Below are 14298 nucleotides of genomic sequence, written 5' to 3'. Positions count from 1 at the left end.
AGTTTAAAGGTAATTAAAATCACCAAGGCCTTTTCCATGTCAGTTTTTTCCCAATGGTTTTCCATTTTAGTGTGTAATGGTGACATGTATTTTCCCATACATTTGTCATATTAAACTTCATTTGCCACTTTTATGCCCAAACACCCAATTAATCCACATCCATTTGCTACCACAGAATGTTTCTCTGTTGTGTTACTTTTCATAGATTAATCCATTGACACCCTTTTTTTTCCCATTTTCGTTTCTTCCTCCCCCCTTCAAAAAAATCGTAACTCCTTTATTTATGCATCGACGTCGCTGTTTGAGGGCTTGTTTTTTGCGGGACGAGTTGTATTTTTCAATGGTGCTATTTAACGTACCATATAATGTACTGAAAAACTTTTAAAAAATTCTAAGTGGAGTAAAATGAAATGATAACTTTAACCTATGGGTCAGTACGATTACTACGATACCAAACTTGTATAGGTCTTTTTTTACTATACTACTCTTTTTTTTTTTCAAAGACATTTTTTTTTTTTTTCAATTATTTTCTACGGTCATTTTGTGCGCACAATAATTTTTTTATTTTTCCGTCGACGTAGTTCAGCAAGGGCTCATTTTTTGCAGGATGTCCTGTACTTTTCGATAGTACCAATTTGGAATACATAGGACTTTCTGATCACTTTTTATTACGTTTTTTCTGGGAGACAGGGTAACTAAAAAAATGCATTTCTGGCGTTCTTAATTTTTTTTTCGGACGACGTTCACTGTGCGGGAAAAATAATGCACTACTTTGATAGATTGGACTTTTTTGGACGCGGCGATACTAAATAAGTATTTTTATTTTATGATTTAGATTTTTTAATAATAGATATGTCAAAAGGGGGATGATTTTTAAACTTTTATTTATTTATTTTTTTACAATTAAAAAACCTTTATTGATTTTTTTTTCACTTCACGTTAAAGTCCCCCTGGGGGACTACAAGCAGCGATGCTTTGATCGCTCCTACAGTATGACGTAATGCTGTAGCATTACGTCATACTACATTCTGACAGGCAGTCTATCAAGCCACCCCACGGAGATGGCTTGATAGGCAGACTGCCAAGGCAGCCCTGGGGCCTTTCTAAAGGCCCCCAGCTGCCATGAAACCTGCACAGCTCCCCCGATCTCACTGCGCGGGGGTGTGTGTGTGGGGTATTTAAATGCCGCTGTCAGAATTGACAGCAGCATTTAAATGGTTAATAGCCGCAATCGGCCGAACAACCAATCGCGGTTATTGCCCGCGGGTGTCAGCTGTATTAAACAGCTGACGCCCGCGCTGTATGCAGAGAGGTCATCCCGCGACCTCTCTGCATACATATCCTGCCGCTCCATGACGTACCGGAACGTCATGGAGCGGGAAGGGGTTAATATCATATATCAGGTTGACACTAGTCCCTCTAGGACTATAGCTAATGTTCTGGCAACCAGGATATCTTTGTATAACTCTCCAAGGCCCACTTGTTCCACCATAGTTTCAATTCCTGCTAATTTTTGATTTGTCCCAACCAACAAGGTCAGGACTGTCTTATGCCATGGAGGTTGAGTGAGAACAACCCTTCTAGGCATTCTGACAGTCCCACTGTCTGGTGTCTGGGTATACTCTTTTATAATCACATGCTCAGATTAGTTGCTGGAAGGCTTTCTCCATCGGCCAATAGGAGGTTGCTTGTTTCCAATACATGGACTCTTCTTTGGTAAGTATTATCTGATCTAGCTCGCATTGGAATATTAATGCCCAAAATCACAAGGGTATCTTCTCAGAAGGGTTTGCAAGCAATAGTTAGGCCTTTCTTGCCTATGTCCCGCCCACAAATCCATACCTTCATCCAGGCGACTCCTGTCACTGAAACTGGCAAATGGTTAGCTGCAGTTAGTTTAATTATACCTCTGCATCTCCGTGTCCAGCAGTGTATCCTGCTGACTAAGCCAAAATTATATTTGAAGGTGGGCATACATTTAAAAACACTGTGAAATATGCCACATAAATTAGAGAGAAAATTTTTTTTGTCTTTATTTTTCCTTTTTCACAATATTTTTTTTTGCTTCAGCATATTCTTTATAACAGCTTTCACATTTTCATTTCTGAGCGTATAAACAAATGGATTTGCCAAAGGGGCCAACATAGTAGTTCCTACAGACACCACTTTATTTGCTGTTACAGATTTATATGATGGAGGTCGTATTTCAATGAATATGGCACTGCTAAAAACTATAACTACCATGGTAAGATGGGAAAGACATGTTGAAAATGTTTTCCACCTTCCTGTAACTGATGGAATGCTAATTACAGTTGATATAATTAAAATATATGAGAATAATGTTAGTGTGAGAGGCCCAAGTAACAAAATGAGTGATGATATTATTCCATAAAATTTCAAGAATCTGATATCTGTACATGCAAGACTCATCAAAGCATTACCATCACAGAATAGATGGTCCAAAATCTGACTACAATAACGTAAATTTGCTATTTTAATAGATGGATAGAGAAGAGAAAAACAGATTGCTAGCTGGCAGCCAACCACTAACATGATGCACAATTCTTTTCTCATAATTGTAGAGTATCTTAATGGATGACAGACGGCTACAAAGCGGTCATAGGACATCACACCCAAGTAAAGAAAACATGTGCCAGTCAAAAAGACATAAAAGTAAGATTGTGTAAAACATACCACCTTGGAAATGCTCATCTGCCCCTTTATTATGACAGTTAGAACACCAGGAATCACAAGAACGTTTGATAGAGTTTCAGTCAATGACAAAACAACCAAGAAAAAGTACATAGGTAAATGTAGACACTTGTGGGCACTAATAATGATGATAACAAATATGTTTCCAGCCAGCATAATATGAAACAGAACTATGGTTATCAAAAATACCACGATTTGCTGTTTTGGACCACTAGAAAAACCATTTAAGATAAATTCCCAAACTATGCTATTATTAGTAGCTTCCATATAGCACCATCAGCCTGTGGATACAAAAAAGAAAAATGTCTGAGCAGGATAGTGTCAAATTGTAAAACAGCGTAAAAACATAGATTGTATCATACAGGTAAACTGCTTAACCATAAATGGGTATTCTAGTCAGAAGCATTTAATATCTATCCACTGTATTGCCTTTTTTTCCAAAATAGGGGAACTCGGACCCTGCTTGCCCTCAAGTCACAAGACTGCAGCTAGGAAACGTTTGCTTAACTGCTGCTCCATTCTAACTACTCCTAACTTCCGATCATGTGGAATATTTCCCTTCTCTGGCAATCTTTGGGGGTTTCAGCAGTTTAACCCACTGCAATCTATCTGAAAGAACCATTTAACCTATCACATTGCAAAGGTTTAAAAGGGATTTGTGGATTGAAAAAAGTGACCTGCTGTTTTTTTTTGTTTTTTTTTAAAGCAAAGTCACTCTTGACCATTGGTTATCCTACCTTCAAGTGAATTGAAATGAACTGTAATACCTGACACCGCTTCTAGACAAGTCATGCTATTTCTGAGAAAAAATCTGACAATTTTTTTCTAATCCTAGGCAACACCTTCAGTAACACAAACAGTGCCTAAGTGGCCCATTAGGTTTCTGTTATGCCGCCAGGAATTTTACTGGACAAAATAGTACAGCATGCTGTATTATTGTATTTTTTCTGGGATTTTGAACTGCAAATGTAGTAGATATGAACAGAGCCTAATTTTTTGATAGGTCACATGTCAGTTAATACACTTAGGTATTTAATGTTTAATTGTGTTGAGAAATATTAAGGCATTATCAATAGCTGAAATTTAGCTTAGAATCGTCTGTCCTAGCCTATTTATTCCAGCTTATGGAAGCAGAAAAAATATAAGGTTTGAGGCTCACTTTTGAGGAGGTTAGGACTAGAGATGAGTAAGCATTATTATTAGGTACAAATACTCAAGCGAGTATCGTCCTTTTCGAGTATCTGCCTGCTCATCCGCAAAGATTCGGGTACCGGTAGGGGTTAGCGGTGGGTTGCGGCAGGTCCTGGTGGCTGCTGTTGGTTTATCCAGTATACAGTACTTTCTATCAAACTGCACAATTGCTCCTTCTACAGCAGTGATGTAACCGCAGGTCCTTCAACCCACCGGATATCTGTGTTGGTGGTAGGTCGGTGTCTTCTGTCAGGACCGTTGAGTTGTGTCTGAGTTAAGAACGGCTTAGTCGTATTCTCATTTTGTTATTTTTGTCCTCCCCTTCCAAGAGCCCTAACTTTGTTGTTCTTCTATCAGTCAGGCTCTGTGTTTTACATGTTGTAGGACCTGTGATGGTATCACCATAGGCGGAGCGATAACGTCACCAGAGGCAGAGCATGAGAAGCACCCACACACAAACATACATACTCACGGTCAAGTGATCATTAGTAGTTTGATGATATCTTACCGCCTTAGTACAAGCATGGAGGTAGCGAGCATACTCAGTACACATTTGTATTTTACAATAGCTCTCTGAGAATAGGTGCATTTTCCCTCATAAAATAAAGACTCTAAAAATATAATATACAAGTAATCAAAAAATATTGTATTCAGTAAACAGCAACTTTAGTGGAATATCAAAGGGGTTTTCTGGTATATACTATTAATTACCTATCCTTGGAACCCCAGCCAATCAACTCAGTACCACAACATAAGGCTCACCCCAATTGACTGCTAAAGAACCTGGTGCCATAATTTACACATGTACTTTTTATATGTCCATTAGATCTACTAACCTTCCTAGGTTTCACAAAACTATTAAAACGTAACTTTTATTATTACCGATTATAATTAATGTGAAAAGTGAGTTAAAAACACAACTCCTGTGTCTATCTTAATTAAATTGTCTGACTGACTACTAGATCATTTTCACCCACCATTACTGCAGATAGGACAATTTAAGAGGCACATAGCTGCTAGTAAAACAGTCCTCAAAGCTCCCCTGACATGTTTTACCATATATTACGGTTTCATCAAGAGGGTATGGGCTTTTGGGATCAGCATTGAGCATGGAACAGGAGCAGATCGCTTTAACCCCTGTGTAGTGGCCGATGCTCATAACTGCAGGTGCACTATTTGCAATGGGGAGAGGCAGGACAGCGACGGGGCTAATTCTCGGACCTTAGCCCCGCCCCCACTCCGCCTCCTCTCATTGCAAATAGTGCAGAGGGGCGAAGAGGAGGCAGAGAGGGGGCGGGAGCTCAGTTCCTGCTCCTGGCTCTTCCATCCCCCCCCCTGCACACGAGGACAACGTATATCGGCTCGGCGTAAAAACCGAGCCGATATACGTTCGTGTGAATTCACCCATATGGAAATGTTCAGCTCATGGTTTCTGCTGATCAGTCACATCATTTCATTTACTCACTATTGGAACATTTTCAGTACTCAGCAAATATTCAGTGATTGACTTCTAGTAACAAGTTATACATTCAACATTGACTCTTGAATGTCTTTCACACAGTGGGGTAGCAAAGTTTTTGGACCATTTCACTTTTTTCCATCTTGTTGTGATCTTGAGCAAATTAAAAAAAAATTAAAGTTTTTTTTCCATCATTCTGCACTCAATAGTCCAAAATGATAAAATTGAAATACCTGTGGTAAACTCAGTAAATTGGACATAACCTTAAGGGCTCAGTCATACAGGCGGCGATCCACCCATGTTTCTGGACGGGAAAACGCCCGCACCGCGTATGGACGAAGATCTGCATGACCAGCTACATTGCCAGCCCTATGTTCTTTTTCCGGCAGGTGCGGATATTCGTCCGCACCTGCGATGCAGGCGTTTTCCCGCCCGGAAACACGAGCAGATCGCCGCCCATGTGATTTAGCCCTAAAACACACTCCTGTCTATATAAGGACTCAGTTCGCAATGCATATCAGAGCAAAAACTAAGCCATGAGCAAAAAAGAACTATCTGCAGAACTCAGAGACAGGATTGTGCAAAGGCACAGATCTGGACAAGACCACGAAAAGTTTCCTTCTGAAAGATCCCAAGAGCAGAGTAGATAATTATTGAGTTTGGAAGAACCAGGAAAATTACTAGAGTTGACCGACACACCAAACTAAATAATTGGGAAAGAAGGGTCTTGGTATGAAAGGTGAATACGATCTCGATGCTCACTCTGGCTGAGCTCCAAAGATCCTGAGTGCAGATAGGAGAATCTTCCAGAAGGTCAAGCAGCACTGCAGCACTTCAACAATTTAGACTTTATAACAAGAGTGACCAGAAAGAAGCTTCTCTATAGTAAAATACACATGAAAGTCCACTGTGGTTTGCCATAAAGCACCTAAAGGACTCTCAGATTGTAAGAAACAAGATTCTCTGGTCTAATGAAACCAAAAATTAACTTTTTGGCCTCAATTCTAAGTGTCATGTTTGGAGGAAGCCAGGCATTGCTCATCACCTGCCCAATACCATCTCTACAGTGAAGCAAGGTGACAGCAGCATCATGTTATGGGGGTATTTTTCAGCAGCTGGGACAGGAAAACTGGTCAGAATGAATGGAAAGCTGAATGGAGCAAAATACAAAGATATTTTTAATTAAAACCTGATCCAGAGCAAAAGTAGCCTCAGAATGGGCAAAAGATTTACCTTCCAACAAGACCTAGAGCACATAGCCAAGACAACACAGGTTTAAGGATAACTCTGTGAATATCCTTGAGTACTCCAGTGAATCCTTGAACCCAATCGAACATTTCTGAAGAGACCAGGAAATGGCTGTTCACAGATGGTTCCCATCCAACCTGACAGAGCTTGAGAGGATTTGTAGAGAACAATTGCAGAAAATTCCCAAATCTAGGTGTGCAAACCTTGTGGCTTTATGCACAAAAAGACTGACCGAGTCAACGAAGTACTGAGAATAGGGTCTGAATTCTTATGTCAATGCAAAATGTTAGGTTTACATTTTTAAAAATATTTACAAAATGTCTAGCATTTCTGTTTTCACTTTATCAGTATTGGGTATAAAGTACAGGATGATGGGAAAAAAATTGGATTTTTTTAAAATTTGCACAAGGCCACAACATGTATAAAAAAGTGAAGACTTTCCGGACCTACTGTATTGTGAGATGATTACCAGAAAGGTTAAAGCTAAACTGAAATACACAAATGGAAGAGTGGGAGAAAGATTTACAGCAGGAATTTACCATGGCAGAATGGGGTAGTACAGTAAGATCATCTTCTAATTATATAATTATTCATCCTACATCAATAAAAGAGAAAAGTCAATTGTGTGTTTACTACTGTGCTCTAAAAGTCGCCAAATCTTTCTGACAGAGCACTAACCTAATGCAGGGGATTGTGCGGTACAGTAGAAGATCTGTTCCTTGTTTGATGGAAATGTAAAGAAACCAGCAAATTTTGGTGCTAAATATTGCATTCATTTAAAAAAGTTGAAGGCCACCAACCCACGATATAGCTCTCTTCAAAATGATGGAAAGTTTTGTGTTTGTGTTTTAGATGCTGGACGTAGTTTGATATTCACAAACCAGAAATCCTCTCTCACTCCCAATATTTTCGAAGGTTTAGACAATGTTATTGTAAATCTGAGACATGCATATACATGCAGGATCAAACAAAGAGAAGTACTGGATTAATGATGATGACCTTTTCAAAAACTAAAATTTAGAAATCAATATCAGAAGTATTCTTAGATTCTTTTCCTCATTCTTTCTGTTTTGTTACCCTTCTTTGAGTCTTTGCATATGATGTACAGTTTTGCGTTCTTTTTCAATTTATATATATATAATGCATTTTGCATAATTTTATTTATGCTGTAAAAATTAATTTACAGAAGGAAACTCTTAAAATAGGCAATGTGTGAGATTTAGATTGGCCTAGTGAAACCTCTCACATGAGCTCAAATGAGGTGCTGTGCAATATGTCTGCATATTCAGCTCATGCACAGAGATCTATCTGAATTAGGATATCTGGAAACAGAGATTAAATATAAGGAGACAACAGCTGCTATGCATTTTTCTATGAAGATTTAAAATAGAGATGTACATGTTATAGAATCTACTGCCTTGATTTCCTGCCATTTTATAGCCCTACACATCACGTTTCTCCATGACCATTGTATTCTTAGGTAACAAAGTAATACTTAAAAAAAATGCACAACTGTTTTCATTCTATCAATCAAAATTCTTATCCATGTTTCAGAATATTAGCAATTACTTACAACAACTTATCAGTTTTATATCCACGTGCAGTCTAACATCCACCAACATGCATAAGTATTGATAAATACAGACTCTCATCCATCTATTTTAACAGTTATTTATTCCCCAAGAGGAAATTCCCTCTACTCTGTTTATTCCCATGAAATAAAACCAAAAAGAAAAGTACATCAAATGCATATACTCATTATAATTAATTTATAATAAGAGAACATATTCAATGTACGTTAAGAGAACATAATCAATGTGTGTTAATGCTACTGTAAGTTAGAAGTTCTTACCATTTCCTTTTCATTACCTTTAATTTACAGAACTGACAAAGTAAATAAACAAAACTAAAATTTGCCCACATTGCTTTGTTCCAATACCTGGAAAAAGAGTGAAACTGTATATTGCTGTTCTCTGATGAAGGAATGTCCTAATATGACAGACAGTACAAAATATCATCTATATCCCTACTGAATGCTGAACTGCCCCAACAGAAATCAGTATGCTAAAAGAACAGCATGTCCTTCCATACATCTGATAATTATTTTCCATATAGTCATGCAAATGAAGTCTTGTTTTTTATTTTTTTTTAGTAAGGGAGGCTTTAGTCCATCATTAAAGTGCCCCTCTAATGACTCTGTACACATATTAAATGTCATTATTTTTCTATTAGGAAATTCATGGGAATTTCAATCCCATTAACTTGAATAGGAGTTTTTGAATTTGAGTTTATGGCTTTAAAAGTTTATGAAATTTTAACAAGCAAGAGGAGGGAGAGTGACTAGAGCAAGCACCAAAATACTCGGGGGCTCGTTACTCGAGCCAAGCTTTTCGTAATGCTTGAGAGCTTGTTTCAAGTAATGAACCCCATTGAAGTCAATGGGAGACTCGAGCATTTTTCAAAGGGACCGATGCTCTGCATAGGGTAGGGTGTATGATTCACCTGAAAACATCAGCAAGTGATGGAAACACCACAGAAATGGATAGGGAACAGCAGGGGCAGCATGCATGGATGCATCTGAGGCTCTCAGGTTGCACTATGAAGCTGAATTGTGGGCAAGAGCCTGGTGGTCACCCCCCCCAACAATTTAGTTGGGCCAGACCATAATCAGCAAGGCATATGCGCTGGCACATCTTAGCTAAGCAACACGCTAGGTGAAACAAAGGCCAATCACTGCCTGCGGGTGACACCACTGTCTCTTCTCCTGTGTTACATGCTGGCATTGCTGTCCAATCCCCCCCAGGACGCAGGATGTTACCCCCTAGGTCTGCTAAGGCCCACTTGGTACCTGGTCCTTATCCAAAGTTTGGTCCGGATGGTGAGGGTGTGTGTATTAGGGAAACAAGTGTGAATGTGAATACTCCTGGTTTAGCCTGGGTTTCTGATGCTGTTAAGAGTTCAGAGACCTGGGCAGCTCTTGGCACTTCTAATATGGGGGAACCTGCTTCACAAGCAGGTACTGTTTCTGTAGGTGGTCAGGAGGGGTCGTAGGTTCCAGTCGCCCCTCTGGTGGCGACAACATCTAGTAGGAGTTATGCCAGTGTCGCCATTGGAGGGGGGGGCCCTCCTTGTCTCCCGTCTCTAGGGACAGCGATTTGCCACAGCGCCTCCTGGGGTCTTTGCAGAGGAGGGGGGGGGGGAGAGTTCAATTACAGTTGGAGGAAGAGAGGTGGACCTATCTCTCTGGATAGAGAGACATTGCTTAGTGGCCACCCGAGAGCAAAGGGGGGAAACCCTATGGTCCCTACCGACACCCGGGCAGGACGTAGCTCATAGGAATGTGGTCCGTCTTCGCTGAAGAGGCAATGATGCATGTCCCCCGAGGGGGAAAGTAGTGGAGCTTCAACTGAAGATGGGCTTCAGGGCGGTTGACATCTTTGCCCTGATCTATCCCTATGGCACGTCTGAGTTTGACATCAGTTTCATTCACCCAGAGGGTCTAGAGATCGTCTGGGGAAACTACGAGCTGATGAAAAATGAGCACTGCTGGCGATACTTTGGCATCCAGGTGGTGTCTCGGCAGAATGAGGTCAAGAAGGTGACTGTTTTGACCCGTAAGAAGTCCCTTTCTTGCTATGACATTATGAGATGGCTTAGTCAGTACGGTGATGTAACAGACGTGCCCAAGAAGAACAGGGATGAGCACGGCATATGGCCCGGGGCCTGGACGTTTATGGTCAAACTGAAGCATTAAGGGAACTCTGTAGCTCACATGCCATCTGCAGCCTTCCTCAGTAGGGATTGTATCCTGGCCTTTTACCAGGGACAGCTGAAGCTCTGCTGCAGCTGCGTCGACCCCTCACATTTGAACGTCGCTTGTAAGACCGTGAAGTGCTCTCTGTGTGGGGGTCTAGGTCATCTCGCTGCCTCCTGTGTGGATATTCGGTGTAACCTGTGTGGTGACCTTGGTCACCTATTTAGCCGCTGTCTGTGCTCCTTTGCCAATGAAGTCTTAGTTCCTACAGATGGAGGTCATGATGTGACCTCCAGGGAAGAGGGGACCAGCAGATGTGAGGGGGCTCAGGAGCCAGGGAAGAACTGGCAAAAAACGGCTGCTCAGCAGAGTCATCATGAGAAATGCAGATAGAGCAGGGAGCTGGCAAGAGCCCACGTGGCAGGTGGGTCAATGGTAGCCCCTGTTCCCGAAGCGAATCTTGTGGATGAGGCTTTGAGGGACAGCGAGTTAGATGAAGAGGACAGGAGGATCCAGAGGGAGGAGGAGACCAACTCTGCAGATTCCTCCAACTATGAAAGTGTGGATGAGGAAGGCGAGAGGTGGTTAGAGAAAAGGCGTAAGCTAAACGCCAATAGGAGGAAACAAAGGAGGGATTCAATATCTTCTCCCACCCCGGGCCAAGTACTGGAAGGAGAAGCCTGCTTACCTCTGGTAGGACAAATTGTGGGCAAGAGCCCTAACAATTTAGTTGGGCCAGAGCATAATCAGCAAGGCACATACGCTGGCACATCTTAGCTAAGCACCAGACTAGGTGGAACAAAGGTCAATCCTGTGTTACATGCTGGCATTGCTGTCCAATCCTCCCCAGGATGCAGGCATGAGACTGCATCCACAGCATACTGAAATTTTTACCAGCGCAGCGTCCAGCTGTCTCCATCCCAGACGGGTTAAGGCGCACCCTTTCGCCTATTTCACTGACGGGAGCTCTGCGACACCGTACGCCAGTTCTTACGGCTCCTGAAGTCCCACGGACCGACGTCTCGCCTGCGCGGAGCGGCCCAGCGAAAGAGGACGTCCCTCTCCTCTTGTCCTGGGGGTTTGCGTCAACCTGCCTTTGTCTGGGAGTACTGGGTGAGAGCTGGCGGTCTTTGACCTATTTTCTCAAAGCGCTGAGGAGGAGTGGGGATGCGCACACTCGAGTCAATGCACTGCAGCCGCCCCTCTGCCACCCCCTTTTGGGGCAGAGCCATGGAGTCCCCAAGTCCCCAGTCTGCCTGTCCAGCCCCGGTAGCTGGTGGGCGGTCGTCCGTCCCGGGCACCTGCTCCGAGCGGCCGGGCACCCAATGATGCCTCTGCCGGTTGAGGAAGCGTGCAAAGAGAAAAAAAAGTGAAAAAAATTGCCTAACAACGCGGCGGTGGAGGGCGATTTCAACGGATCGTCCCTGGCCACGAGGCGAGGCAAAGAGATTGTCAGAGAACCGCTATGAAGAAAATGCTGTGTGGGGAAGGCTGAGCGCCGGTTCCAGGAAGGAGCAGGCTTGTTTCCCCTGATAGCGCCGACAGCAGTAAAATAAGGCCTCACAAAACGTCACGACGAACACCTTGTCAGGGCTAATGGAAAAGAGCTTTGACGCGTTTTCTCAAAGTGCTGAGAAGGAGCAGGGTCACACACAGCCTGCCCTCTGCCGCCTCTGCCACCCCCCTTTGGAATTGCTGATAAATTAACGTATGATCATAATTCCAATCCCATGCCACCTCCGCCACAAAATTTCATGGGCCACAAACATGGGCATAAAGGGGACTCAGAGGCCAGTACTTCTACACATCTCCACAATTAAACAACCCATTCTAAAACAATTTTTTTTTTAACCCAGAGTGCAGATGAACCCCTGAAAAATTTGTTTACCAAGAGCATAGGTGAAGCCTTGAAAGATTTGTTTATTAAGAGTGTAGTTGAACCCCTGAAAGATTTGTTTACCAAGTTGTACTTGCTTAATGGGATCTAGGTGGCGGTTTACTGACAGGCAAGCTACCACCTGTCCCAGCCCCTGCCTCTCCCCGAGGGGCTTTTTAACCAGTGCCCCAGGGAAAGACAGCATGTACTATGAAGAAATCAGAGTGGCCAAACCAGGACAATTCATTCTGTCTCAGTGTCAGATATCTGGACACTGTGCTGGGATACATTTGTGGACTCTGTGGGCGCATGAAGCTGGAACCAGCACGTTTACTGAACTCTAGTGGTGAACCTCTTCAAAATTGGGGGCGAGAACCTGGAGGCAGCCCTCAGAAAACATTGTTTTGACAGACTTGAAGGCAGCCCTCTGAAAAAAATAGTTTTTATAGAGCCTTTTGGCCCTCTGAAGAATTGGCTGTTCAGCGAGCTGACATGCTGGCTTAGGAGGAGGAGGAAGATCAGAGAAGGATAGACCAAGCTACTTCTACCCTTTTTTGGGGTGATAGAGGGTGCATGGTTCTCCAGTTCCAGCTTAAAGATACTTCATGTTAAGCTGCTTTCCACCGTTGGAAAAGAGAAGTCTGGGGAAATCCAGGCTTTGTTCATCTTAATAAGTGTAAGCCTGTCGGCGCTGTCAGTTGACAGGTGGGTATGCTTATCAGTGAAAATCCCCCCAGGAGCACTAAACACCCTCTCTAATAACACGCTAGTGGCAGGGAAGGCCAGCACCTCCAAGGCGTACAGCGCAAGTTCGTGCCACGTGTCCAGCTTTGACACCCAAGAGTTGCATAGAGCAGAGGGATCATGGAGGACGTTGGTACGGTCAGATATGTACTTCCTCACCATCTTTTTACACTGTTCCCTCCTACTCAGCCTAGACTGGGGAGTGGTGACACAGTCTGGCTGGGGTGCCATAAAACTGGCAAAGACCTTGGAGATTGTTCCCCAGCCTGGGCTGGACATGCTGCCTGTTCCCCTCATCTACCCTGCTAGTTGTCCCACTGAACTATGTCCTCTACTGCTAGCGTTGTCAGATGGGAAGTTAAGTATCAGCTTTTCCACCATGGCCTTGTGGTATTGCATCCTCTTCGGGAATGAGAATGGAAAGGTTCTCCTTATACCATGGGTCAAAAAGGGCAAACACCAAGTAATCCATGTGGGCCAGAATGCATCTAACATGAGGGTCATAGGAAAGGCGGCTTAACAAGAAGTTAGCCATGTGTGCCAGAGTCCCAGTATGCAACACATCGCTGTCCTCACTAGGAGGATGACTCTCATTCTCCTCCTCCTCCTCTTCTTCCTCCTCCTCTTCAGCCCATACACGCTGAACAGATGTGAAGGAAGTAGCATGGGTAACCTCTGCAGTGTGGGCAGCAGTCTCTTTCTCCTCCAATACGCGTTGAGAAACAGACGTGAGGGTGGTCTGGCTATCAAGCGATGTATTATCATCCCCCATCTCCTGTTCTATCCGCAAAGTGTCAGCCTTAATGCTTAGCAGTGACCTTCTCAGCAGGCAATGCATCAGGATGGTTACGCTGATAATGGCCACATCGCCGATCATCATTTGTGTTGACTCCTCAAAGTTTCCTAACACCTGACAGATGTCAGACATCCATGCCCACTCCTCTGTGAAGAAGTGCGGAGGCTGACTACTACTCCAACGGGCATGTTGCAGCTGGTATTCAACAATGGCTCTACGCTGCTCGTAAACCCTAGCCAACATGTGCAAAGTTGAATTCCAGTGCGTAGGCACATCGCACAGCAGTCGGTAAACTGGCAGCTGGAAGCGCTGTTGCAGTGTCCTGAGGGTGGCAGCATCTGTGATGGACTTTCTGAAATGTGTGCACATGCGACACACCTAGCTGAGCAGCTCAGACAAATTAGGGTGGTTTTTAAGAAAGCGCTGAACCACCAGTTTGAACACGTGGGCCAGGCATAGCACGTATGTGAGGCTGCCAAGCTGCAGAGCCGCCACCAGGTTACGCTCATTGTCTTACA

The sequence above is a fragment of the Eleutherodactylus coqui genome, chromosome 5 (assembly GCF_035609145.1).
Source record: "Eleutherodactylus coqui strain aEleCoq1 chromosome 5, aEleCoq1.hap1, whole genome shotgun sequence".
NCBI lineage: Eukaryota > Metazoa > Chordata > Amphibia > Anura > Eleutherodactylidae > Eleutherodactylus > Eleutherodactylus coqui.
Note: the sequence above shows the minus strand (reverse complement) of the source record.